This window comes from Ailuropoda melanoleuca, chromosome 12, assembly GCF_002007445.2.
Source record: "Ailuropoda melanoleuca isolate Jingjing chromosome 12, ASM200744v2, whole genome shotgun sequence".
NCBI classification, from domain to species: domain Eukaryota; kingdom Metazoa; phylum Chordata; class Mammalia; order Carnivora; family Ursidae; genus Ailuropoda; species Ailuropoda melanoleuca.
The window spans coordinates 40,719,821-40,732,244 of NC_048229.1; positions in this window are offsets into that span (position 1 = coordinate 40,719,821).

Sequence of the window (12,424 nt, forward strand, 5' to 3'; positions counted from 1 at the left end):
TATATATATATATATATATATACATATATATATATATACATATATATATATATATATACATATATATATATATATATATATGTTTTGGGGACACCTGGGTGGCTCAGTTGACTAAGCATCTGCCTTCGGCTCAGGTTATGATCCCAGGGTCCTGGGATCAAGTCCCGCATCAGGCTCCTTGCTCAGTGGAGAGCCTGCTTCTCCCTCTGCCCTTCCCCCTGCTTGTGCATTCTCTCTCTCTCTCTCTCTGACAAATAAATGAATAAAATCTTTAAAATATATACTTTCTGTCCGCAAAAACACCTACACTGTCATAAACTTAATGGGGAAGGAGTCAATGCTTTCCTCCTAAAATCAAGAACAAGGCAATGATGACCACTTTCACCATTTCTTTTAAACACTATACTGGAGGTTCTGACCAGTGAAATAAAGGAATAAAAAAGGAATACATACTGGAAAGGGAGAAGTAAAGTAATGGATGAATGGATAAAGAAAATGTGGTATGGGGGTGTCTGGGTGGCTCAGTCGGTTGAGCACCGGACTCTTGGTTTCAGCTTGGGTCGTGATCTTACAGGTCATGGAACTGAGAACCACCTTGGGCTAGCGCTCAGTGCAGTCTGCTTGAGATTCCCTCTGCTCCTACCCCTGCTTGTGCATTCTCTCACTCTCTCTCTCAAATAAATAAATCTTAAAAAAAAAAACAAAAGAAAAGAAAATGTAGTCAACCTTTACAAAGAAGGAAATCTTACTATATGCAACAACATGGATAAACCTTAAGGACATTATGTCAAATGAAATAAGCTAGTCGCAGAAAGACAAATACCGCACGATTCCCCTTATATGAGGTATTTAAAGTAGTTAAACTCATAGAGGCAGAAAGTAGAATTGTAGTTGCCAGGGGCTGAGAGGAGGAGGAAACTGGAAAATGTTGTTCATTGGGTATAAAATTTCAATTATGCAAGATGCAAAAGTTCTAGATGTTTACTACATAATATGGTGCTTATAGTTAACAATACTGTATTCAAAATTTTGTTAAGAATGTAGATTTCATGTGTTTCCCATGACAATNTTCCAAAGGCAAGAGAAACAAAAGATAAAATGAACTTGTGGGACTTCGTAAAGATAAAATCTTCTTCACAGCCAAGGAAACAGTCAAAAAAACTAAGAGGCAGCCCACAGAATGGGAGAACATATTTGCAAATGACACTATAGATAAAAGAGTGGTAGCCAAGATCTACAAAGAACTTCTCAAACTCAATACACAAGAAACGAATAAACAAATCATAAAATGGGCAGAAGATATGAACAGACACTTTTCCAATGATGACAAACAAATGGCTAACAGACACATGAAAAAAATGTTCAAAATCATTAGCCATCAGGGAAATTCAAATCAAAACCACACTAAGTTACCACCTTACGCCAGTTAGAATGGCAAAAATTGACAAGGCAAGAAACAACACTTGTTGGAGAGGATGTGGAGAAAGGGGATCCCTCCTACATTGTGGGTGGGAATGCAAGTNACTAAATCGTGGAAGGAGCCGAGATTCCCTTCAACAGATGACTGGATTAAGAAGATGTGGTCCATATATACAATGCAATATTACTCAGCTATCAAAAAGGATGATTTCTCAACATTTGCTGCAACATGGACGGCACTGGAGGAGATAATGCTAAGTAAAATAAGTCAAGCAGAGAAAGACAATTATCATATGGTTTCTCTCATCTATGGAACATAAGAACTAGGAAGATCGGTAGGAGAAGAAAGGGATAAAGAAAGGGGGTAATCAGAAGGGGGAATGAAGCATGAGAGACTATGGATTCTGAGAAACAAACTGAGGGCTTCAGAGGGGAGGGGGGTGGGGGAATGGGATAGGCTGGTGATGGAGGGCACGTATTGCATGGTGCACTGGGTGTTACATGCAACTAATGAATCATCGAACTTTACATCAAAAACCAGGGATGTACTATATGGTGACTAACATAATATAATAAAAAAATATTATTATAAAAAGAACAAAAACAAAAACCATAATTCTGAAAAAGTAATTTTCCATCAACATGCAATTGGATTAAAAAATTGGGGCATATCGGGGCGCCTGGGTGGCACAGCGGTTAAGCGTCTGCCTTCGGCTCAGGGCGTGATCCCGGCGTTCCGGGATCGAGCCCCACGTCAGGCTCCTCTGCTGAGAGCCTGCTTCTTCCTCTCCCACTCCCCCTGCTTGTGTTCCCTCTCTCGCTGACTGTCTCTATCTCTGTCAAATAAATCAATAAAATCTTTAAAAAAAAAAATTGGGGCATATCAATATAATGAAATACTATTTGGCAAAATTTTGAATTATTATTGCACACAACATACCTAGATATAAAAGACCATATCCTGCATGATTCCATTTATATGGGGGAGATAATGGAAATGTTTAATATCTTGATTGTATACGTTTATCAGTATAAAAATCTCTCAAAATTCATCAAATTGTAAACTTAAATTGGGTACTTATTATAAATTAATTATATCTGAATAAATTGTTTTGAAGTAACCCAACAGTCCTATTACAAAAACAAAACAAAAAAACGAAACAAAGAAGTGCCCACAAGCTGCCCAAAATCATCCATAAAGAGGGAGAAATGCAAAGAGATGCAATTTTAACTGTTTAAAATACCTTATTTTTTTAAAAAAGTCTTAAATATATGAAAATGTAAACACATTACTATGTCCCTTTCTACCAATTGGAAGTGTCCATGAAAATGAGGGGTTCGAAAGCTCATTCTTTGTTACATTCATGGTTAAAATGCATCTGTTTGGGAGGCTAAAAAAATGAATGGGAAAAACTGGGGACAAAAAAATAAAGTAGGATGAGAATCAATATAAAAGTTTTAAAAGATGCCTCACAAACAATTAACTTATAGATAAAGAAATTACAAAATAGGTAGGGAGATTAATTTGCCTCAACTTAGGCATCTAGTAAAAGGTGGGCTGGTGATGTGAAAGTCATTTTCTCAATGCAGAATTGAGGCATTTAATATATACGCTATTGTTCCAAATGGAGTTGTGTATGAGAGTATGTTCTGAAATAAAAATCAAAGTATTCTCTCCTTCATCCATTGTTGAGGAGAAGTGTGAAGTAAGCTGAGATCACATATCATGTATAGAGGAGCCATTCATTCCAGTTTTCTGTTTTTCTCTAACAACGCTCAACTGGAATGGTAGCAATCATCCAGAAATGAGGCTGTCCAGGCAAGCGTAGTGAGTGTACAAAGAATAGGTCCTCACGAGCATATCGTTGCCAGAGGGTACTGGCTGATTAAGGTATAAATTATGTCATGAAGGAATGATCGAGTGTAAATACAGTGATGCGTTACTGAGAGAGCTGACTTTCAGCTGGTTCGTTCCAGCATACCGCTTTTAGTTCTCAAAATGTTGAAGTATTTGCACCTTTTGACCAATGGCTGCTGTTGCAAGCCTTCCGAGAGTCTCCCCACCACCACCTCAGGCAGGCCAGCCCTACGGCTTCAGTATCTGCCGAGCCAACCGTTGACCCATCAACCAAACTTCAACAACGGGAACTCGAGGGGGTTTCAAGGACTAGGTGACAGGCTTACTGTAGATCTAATTTATTGCTGCTTGGGTACACCTGTGTTGATGAGCACTGAGAAATGTACAGAATTGTTGGATCATTATATTGCACACCTGAAACTTTTTTAATACTTTCCAGTTATCTGCTGAAATTATCCATCTTGCCATTTAATTTCTATAACTTATTAATCACATTTATTTTAAATTTCATGACTGATCATTTCAATGTTTGAATTTCCTGTGAATCTGCTTTATTTGTATTTTTTTCTCTCGATTTTTGAAGTCATTATTGTTGTATTTTTGCATGCTTGCTTGTTTTTTAATCATTTGCAAGACACTGTGAATGATAAATGACAAAGATACCTTCAGGCCATGGAGGATATTACATTCATCTAGAGAGGGAATGACTTCTACCCCTGGTGTGCTATTAGGGTAGGGCACAAACACTGTCATTCAATCTAGGTTTGAATTTGTGAAATAATTTAAAAAAAAAAAGATACCATACCAGGGAAGACCAAGAAGAAGATTCTGAGAGAGCACTGGAACAGTAGGCTAAAATGCATAGCTAAGGCGCCAGCTCAGAGGTGATAGGTGATAAAAATGGAAGAATACATGGATCTGGGAAACAAGGATGGAAGCAGAAATGGTCCCATTTGCCATCACTCCTAGTTGGTTCACTTGGGGAATATTTGCTTCCTGTCCCCAGGCTGTAGGCTCTGCACGGTTAAGAGGTCCTAGTCTCCAAACGGAAAACACTCGTGCCAGGGGACACAGAAAGAGTCCCATTAAACTAAAGGCTATGGCTGAATTGCTTTTCAGCCTTCTGGCTAAGACCAAGGATAAAAGCTATGGATGCTGCCAGGATAACTGGGGTTCCTATGTCGAGGGACCACCAGCAAGAAGAGTCACCTCCTTCACAGGGATAATTGACTCTGATTATTTGGACCTACCTTGGAGCTTGGCTTCTCTCTCCATCAATTCCTACATCCTTCACCCTAACTTGCACAGTGCTGATCCCAAGGGTATTCTTTCCTGAATAAACAACCTGGATACTCAATGCCTTCTCAGAGTCTGCTAGCTGGAAATCCAGACCGATAGCAGCTTCACTGATCTTGTGATTAACCCAACAAACATAAAAGATGGGAGTGGATTCTGTTAGAGTTAGGGAAACAATTTTTGCCACATTATGTGAACTGTATGCTTAGAAATAAATGGAAATTATAGTAGAAATTATTAAAAATTGTATGAAATTACTTGGACTATATGATATCATATAGAACAATGGTTCTCCAAGTATATTACACAGTCCTTGAAGATCCCAAAGGCCCTTTCAGGGGGCCATAAGGTCAAACTATTTGAATAATAATACTAAGATACACTTTGCCTTTCTCAACTATACATTTGTCATAATAGTGATGATGGCTAAAACCATGGGTTCCATCACATGCATCAAGGTAGTGACACCAAACTGTACCAGTAGTCGTTATAGTTTTCACTGCCACTTACACCAAAAAAAAAAAAAAGCTAGTTTAACTTGAGAATATGCCTGATAATTTTTACTGTTTAATGTACAAGTTATTAATTGTATTAAATCTTGGCCCTTGAGTACAAGTCTGTGTAATGTTCTGTGTGATGAAATGGAATGTGTGCATTAAGGACTTCTGCATACCCACATACGTTGGTTTTCTGCAGGAAAACCATTTCTGTGATTGTTGGAATTGTGAGTTGAACTAGCTACCTTGTTCACAGAACACGCTTGGCACTTGGCCAGGAGATAAACAATGATATTTCATCCCTGGGTACTTAGCATACCTGTCACTTTGAGAAAAACATTTGCTAACATTTGTGGCCAGCGAAAATATTGAGCTATCAGGCAAAAATTAGAATTTTGAAAAACTTGTATCCACCTCCATGAATATGACAGCTGCCTAATACTTAAAGATTTTTTGGTGACATAGGTGATTATGTTAATAAAGGTGATCCTTTTGACGCTATATAATAAAATGTGTTGGGGCGCCTGGGTAGCGCAGTCATTAAGCGTCTGCCTTTGGCTCAGGGCGTGATCCCGGCGTTATGGGATCGAGCCCCACATCAGGCTCCTCTGCTGGGAGCCTGCTTCTTCCTCTCCCACTCCCCCTGCTTGTGTTCCCTCTCTCTCTGGCTGTCTCTATCTCTGTCGAATAAATAAATAAAATCTTTAAAAAATAAATAAATAAATAAATAAAATAAAAATAAATAAAAATACTACTAAAATGCTCCTCCCTACCATTTCCAAAGGAGGCCATGTTTCTTCATATACTTGGATCAAAACAGCGTATGACAACAGATTACAACAGAAATACATAAGAGAATCCAGCTTTCTTCTATTAAGCCAGGAATTAAAAAGACTTGAAAGCCAGGGATTAAAGAAACTTGAAAAATATACGATGGGGGCAACTGGGTGGCTCAGATGGTTAAGCGTCTGCCTTCGGCTTGGGTCATGATCCTGGAGTCCCAGGATCGAGCCCTGCATTGGGCTCCCTGCTCAGTGGGGAGTCTGGCACTCCTTCTGCCCTTCACCCCACTTGTGCTCTCTCACCCTGCCCATGCTTGTGCTCTCTGGCTCTCGCTCTCTCTCAAATAAATAAAATCTTAAAAAAAAAAAAAAAAGAGCAAATAAGGAGTGAATGATTTCTCCTGCTTGTTGACTATGACTGAATTATGGCAACTGCTTCTTGCCTCCAGGCTCAACTCCTACATCCGCTCACCACAGCTGCTAGAGTGACTCTTCTTCAACTCACATCTGAGCAACCCCTCGGGGATGCCTGATTACCCTTGCTCAGGATGAAATGCAGACTCTTTGAAGATCATTCAAGACCTACCCGCTTCTGGCCATTTTTCTCATCCATCGCCCAAACCATCCACAGTGTTTGGAACATGACCAAGAGTTTCATGCCTCTAGGCCACAGCACATTTTGTCCCTTCCCTACAACTCCCTCCTTTACCTGACCTGCCCGGCAAAGCCCCGGCCCATCCTGCCAGCTCACGCTTCTTCTCCACTCCCTCCAGCTTACTGTGGGGCATGTGTCTCTCCACATCTCCTCTGGATCATGAGAACCAGTTCTCCTCTGGTTCCCTGGGCCTGGCAAAACAGCAGGGAAAGCTGAGGGAGGTTTTAGTGATTTGGTTGCAACTGAGGCTCCCTCAGACCTCCCATGCCATCCAGCAGCCTCCCAGGAGCTCTGGGCTAAACCTTTGCCAGGATCCCTGCCAGCTCAAAGCTGGCCCCGTACCCTCTCAATGACCCACTCTCTGGCTTTACCCAGCACTCCCAACACCTCCCTCAAGGCTCACCCCCATCCTACGCATCCTACTTAAGACTCAGCCTCCTGGCCCCAATACCCACGTTATGGAGGTTATTTCCCCTCAAATGTTTGGGACTCCTAAGTGCTGACCTTGGCACTAGCATCTTTCTGGGATATGGCATCCTTCCTCCAGACTCATCCATTAAGCCCCCTGCCCAGGACAACCAGAAGTGACCACCCAGAGATCAAATCTCATCATGTTACCACCAACCCCTCAAAACCTCAGACTCAGGGATCTAGGCTATGGGGGGAAAAAACTGGCAAGAAGACCCCAGGAAGTGCTGATGTGTCTCTTCCAGTGAGCTGATTGGTTATTCACACATTGGTTGCTGATTTAGAACATACATTGTATCCTGGAGGACATTATCCCAGCCCCACAAGATGTCACTGCCAGCACACCCGAGCCTTCAAAAGGCCATGCAATGGACTATCAAACCAACTGCTTCTGGTTGAGGGGGAACATAGCAAGACCAGTGACTTCAGTGAACATGAAACAACCGGTATGCTTCATTTGCCATAAAATGATGGTAAGCAAGGCATTTCCTAAGTCTAGAGATCATCTAATTTTTTACGGATTTGGTAGTCCCAGCAGTGGCCAGAGTGACAGGTGAGGCTGATATGATTCAGAGTGGTGCACGAGTGATGTTTGGTACCCACCCCTTTCTCTTTCCTCTTACTCTCCATCCCCACATCGTCTCATGGATATTCTTAAAATTAAAACACAATCTTTATGGCATTAACTCTCAATTTTATAACTCCACTCCAGATCAGAGTTCCCAACTCATAGCTAACTGCCTACTTGAAATCACCTATTAGATGCTCTCAAATATCTGTCCAAAGTCTAAAATGTAATTCCAAATTTCCCCCAAAATACTCTCTATCCTCCTAACCATGGGAATTCTTCCTAACTGCAGTAAATGATACCCCCAGAACCCCTTTCCCTCACCATTTACAACAAATCCACCAGATCTCCTATCTAATCTATCTCTAAAACATATTGTGTCTGTATTGTCTTCTCTCAGTATATTCTACCATTACCTTGGTGGAGAAATCTCTCCCAAGATGAGGTCAAGGCCATACCCATCTGATAACCACAGGCCAGCATGGATGTGGGAATGAAAGCCAAGTGGTAAAAGGTGAGATGTGGAAGTGGAGACCAACAGACTAGCCTAGTCTTACAGGAATTTTTGCTGTGAAGGGGAACAGGGTCAGTGTAATTGCCTCCCATCCTCTGGGAGGGAGTAAGGGAGTCAGGGTCAACCTTTGGTCCTAAGGTTGCTAAAACTATCCTCGGAGTTAGCCCTCCGCCTCATCATCCCCCATGTACAAAGCCCTCAATCATACCATCTGCCCCAACCTGAGGGAGCCCTCCTCCCGACGGTCAGTGTAAGTCCTCCCAAGGACCAGAGAACAGGTGAAATAGATGTATAGGGGGTAAAGCTAAGCAAAGCAGGGGCACAGAGAAACTTTGAGCAGAGCAGTGGAGGGACGGTTTCTGAATTGGAACTTTCCATGCCTGTGTCTGACTTCAGAGATAACAGTCCCTGTCTGAGACCCACACAACTGAGGAATCTAGCCAGCACTGAGAATCAGAGGGAGTCTGGCTGAGAGTGCTGGAAATCTTCATCGATTCTTGGCTCAACTCAAAGGTTACCACATTCCATAAAGTGGAGTTAAAGGCAGATAGTCTCAAGCAGGGTGACTTCTCTTGCTTCCAGCCACGACCACCATCAGGGACCTCAGAGCTGAAGGTACAAACCCTAACCCTGGCCCAGGAACTGTCACAGAAAAGTGTGTCATCAAACTATGTTATGCAAGTGAAGTGGCCTGTGTGGCAGTTAACTTCAGGCAAGTATGAAATGGTCCATGAGGCAGTCATGTGACCAGGCCTGTGGCAGGTGTGTGATGGATGTGCATGACGTGGGCAGTTGTAGACAAGCGTGTGTACTGGGTGTGGGCTGATGGGACATACATGAGCGGTTGGGCACAGGCAGTTGAGTGTTTGACAGGTACACAAACACCAGCCTCTGACGTATGTCAGGACCACAGTTCCCCCAGCCTTGGGAGGCCCAGAGGGGCCTCATGTCCTCAGGCAGCACCCCAACCATCCTGCATAATGACCCTCCTGCCACAGAGGACCCTCCAGCGGTCACTGCTCCCTCAGCTTCAGGGGGGCAGCCCAGCGGTGCTCTCTGGGCCAGAGAAGGAAGGCAGACAGAAGGGGAAGAGCAAAGATCCAGCTCCCTGGGCCTGTGCTCATGGGCCTGGGCCACTTGGCAGTCCTCCCTGAGCCCACATTGATCTGCTACAGTCTTCCTTGTGTTTCTATCACAAAGATGAAATCTTCCCAGCCCGTGCTCTTCCCTCAGATCTGCCCTCAGACCTTGGCCTCTTATCCTTGCAGTCTGTTTGCAGTGCATTTCCCCCTTTGCAAGTCACTCAGACCATGTCCTATCAAGAAGAGTCTCCTACCCCTATCCTGCAGCCCCCACACCGATTCAGCCCCACACCAGACCTCTCCCTCAGACACTCACAGAGCACAGTCAGCCAGACATCCCATCATAACCCCACAATTACATTTGTGAGATCAACAGCCAAAACCAGAGACTGACAGTGAAGACTGGACTTGACCTTTCTCTGTGCCCTTCCCACTACAGCCAGGAGAAGAGCAAACACCCCTCCACCCCCACTATTGTTTGCTTTTTTTTTTAAGATTTTATTTATTTATTTGAGAGAGAGAGAGACAGAGACAGAGCACAAGCAGAAGAAGTGGCAGGCAGAAGGAGAAGCAGGCTCCCCACTGAGCGGGGAGCCCAATGCAGGACTCAATCCCAGGACCCTGAGATCATGACCTGAGCCGAAGGCAGACGCTTAACCGACTGAGCCACCCAGGCATCCCCATCCCCACTATTGTTTATCAACATTCTGGAATTTGGACCAATGAAACAGACCCAGAAAAAGAAAGTGAGGCATAGTAAGATCCTAATCCATAAAGCATTACTGATATACAATAGGTTTCATTACTGGAAAAATATGTAATTATGCCCAAAATAATCTAGAATTTGAAACCATTTCAAGTCAAAATTCTACCACATATTTATTCTCTTTTGTTATGTGATGAACTGATTCTAAAAGTTCTTTGAGGGGCGCCTGGGTGGCACAGCGGTTAAGCATCTGCCTTCGGCTCAGGGCGTGATCCCGGCGTTCTGGGATCAAGCCCCACATCAGGCTTCTCTGCTAGGAGCCTGCTTCTTCCTCTCCCACTCCCCCTGCTTGTGTTCCCTCTCTTGCGGGCTGTCTTTATCTCTGTCGAATAAATAAATAAAATCTTAAAAAAATAAAAGTTCTTTGAGAATAAACATTTCAGAACTTTCAAACCCTACACTAAAACTGAAGAAAGGGGCATAAACAGGAAAATCACAGGAAAGAGAGGCACATGGACATCACATAGAAAAGATGTTCATCCTCACAAATAATCAAAAAATGCAAAAAAGCCACCTGGGGGGCTCAGTCGGTTAAGCATCTGACTTCGGCTCAGGTCATGATCTCGGGGTCTTGGGATCGAGCCCCGCGTCGGGTTCCCCACTCAGTGGGGAGCCTGCTTCTCCCTCTTCCTCTGCCCCTCACCCTGCTCATGCTCTCTCTCTCTCTAATAAAGAAATGAAATCTTTAAAAAATGCAAAACAAAACATTTTCACCAAAATAGAATAGGCTTTTTTTTTTAACTGGCAATTCCCAGGGATTATAAGGTTGTTAGAAAGCAGTTATTTTGGGGCACCTGGGTGGCACAGTGGTTAAGTGTCTGCCTTCAGCTCAGGGCGTGATCCCGGTGTTATGGGATCGAGCCCCACATCAGGCTCCTCCGCTATGAGCCTGCTTCTTCCTCTCCCGCTCCCCCTGCTTGTGTTCCCTTTCTTGCTGGCTGTCTCTATCTCTGTCAAATAAATAAATAAAATCTTTTAAAAAAAAGAAAAGAAAGCAAGTATTTTAATGTCGTTGACAGGAATGTCAGTGGGCACAAATCGATGGCATTTTATATATGAAAACCCCTCAAACTATCATTTTCACTTTTGGGGCTTGCAAACACAATACCTTTTATCACCACGTGACTTACAAGAGCAATGTCTTAAATATCCACTGGGAGGGGAAGCACTTGGGTGGCTCAGTTGGTTAAGTGTCTGCCTTGGGCTCAGGTCATGATCTCAGGGTCCTAGGAGCCCCCTCTCCTCAGGCTCCCTGCTCAGCGGAGAGCCTGTTTCTCCCTCTCCCTCTGCCCCTCCTCCTGCTCATGCTCTCTCATTCATTATCTCAAATAAATAAATAAAATCTTCTTTAAAAATCTGCTAGGAAAACAGATGACATTTTATAAGAAATAGATTATTTAAATTTTCCTAATTGGCTACAATGAACACACAGTGCTTTGCAGAAAGACAATTTTAAAGGGAAGCCATATTTACTTTTTTTCAAGTGGATGGTGAGGTTCTTACACAGAGAGTGTTTGGGAACCACCACCAGAGTGTTGGCTTGGCTGGAAGCATCTCCTGGGGCAGTTAATACCCCCTATCCAGTTCAGACCTTCAAGACCCCTGGGAACTACAGGTCCTGGAATACACGTTGAGGGGGGGCAATCGCAAGGTGAAGGCAGATATCTGCTTGCTCTTTCACAGGCCAAGCCCCCTCGTCTCTCCAAAATGCCAGTCAATACCGCCTCAGAGTTAGCTATCCTGGCCTCATCTTCAGGGTCCTGGCCACACCGAGCCAACAGGAAGACAGCCCAAAGCAGAAACATGTCCATGCAAAAGAACACATGACACCACATCAACACGCCACTAGTAATAAAACCAGTTACAGAGAGTGGGCTAGACATCTTCACTCATGTCTTCTCCCACCAGTGACCAAACCAAATGGGGGATAAAGAAATATTAAGACTGAGCACCTCACATACCAAAGAGAATTAGAAGGGGCTCGTTAGAGGATTTGAGATTTCAACAAAATGGTGGAGAAGGAGAATAGTGGGAAGAGACTGAAGGGGGTGCTTCACAGGACTCAAAGATAAAGTGCTCCAAAAAGGAGTAAGCACAGGGACACAGCTGATTTGCTCCCACAGACTGCCACAGGGGCTGGCTGGGTATGTTGTAAATGGGGGAATAGGTCCCCCCTGTCAGGTCTTCAAGGATCACTTCAACATGACTGTGGAAATTATACTCGAAGAGGCGACTGTGAAAATTATACTCAAAGAGGCATAGGAATTAAAAGGTTTATTATAGTCACAGGGAACCAAATGGGAAAACACCAACGGAACAGCTCCACCAAGCAAGTGATGAGTCAAGAGACACTGAGGACTCTTGGCAAGAGCCTTTGAATGGCTTTGAATGATTTCAAACTACACTACAAATTACAGTAATAAAAACAATATGGTACTGGCACAAAAGCAGACTACAGAGCTCAGAAATAAACCCATGTTTATGTAGTCATAACCTACAGAAAGGAGGCAAGAACATAC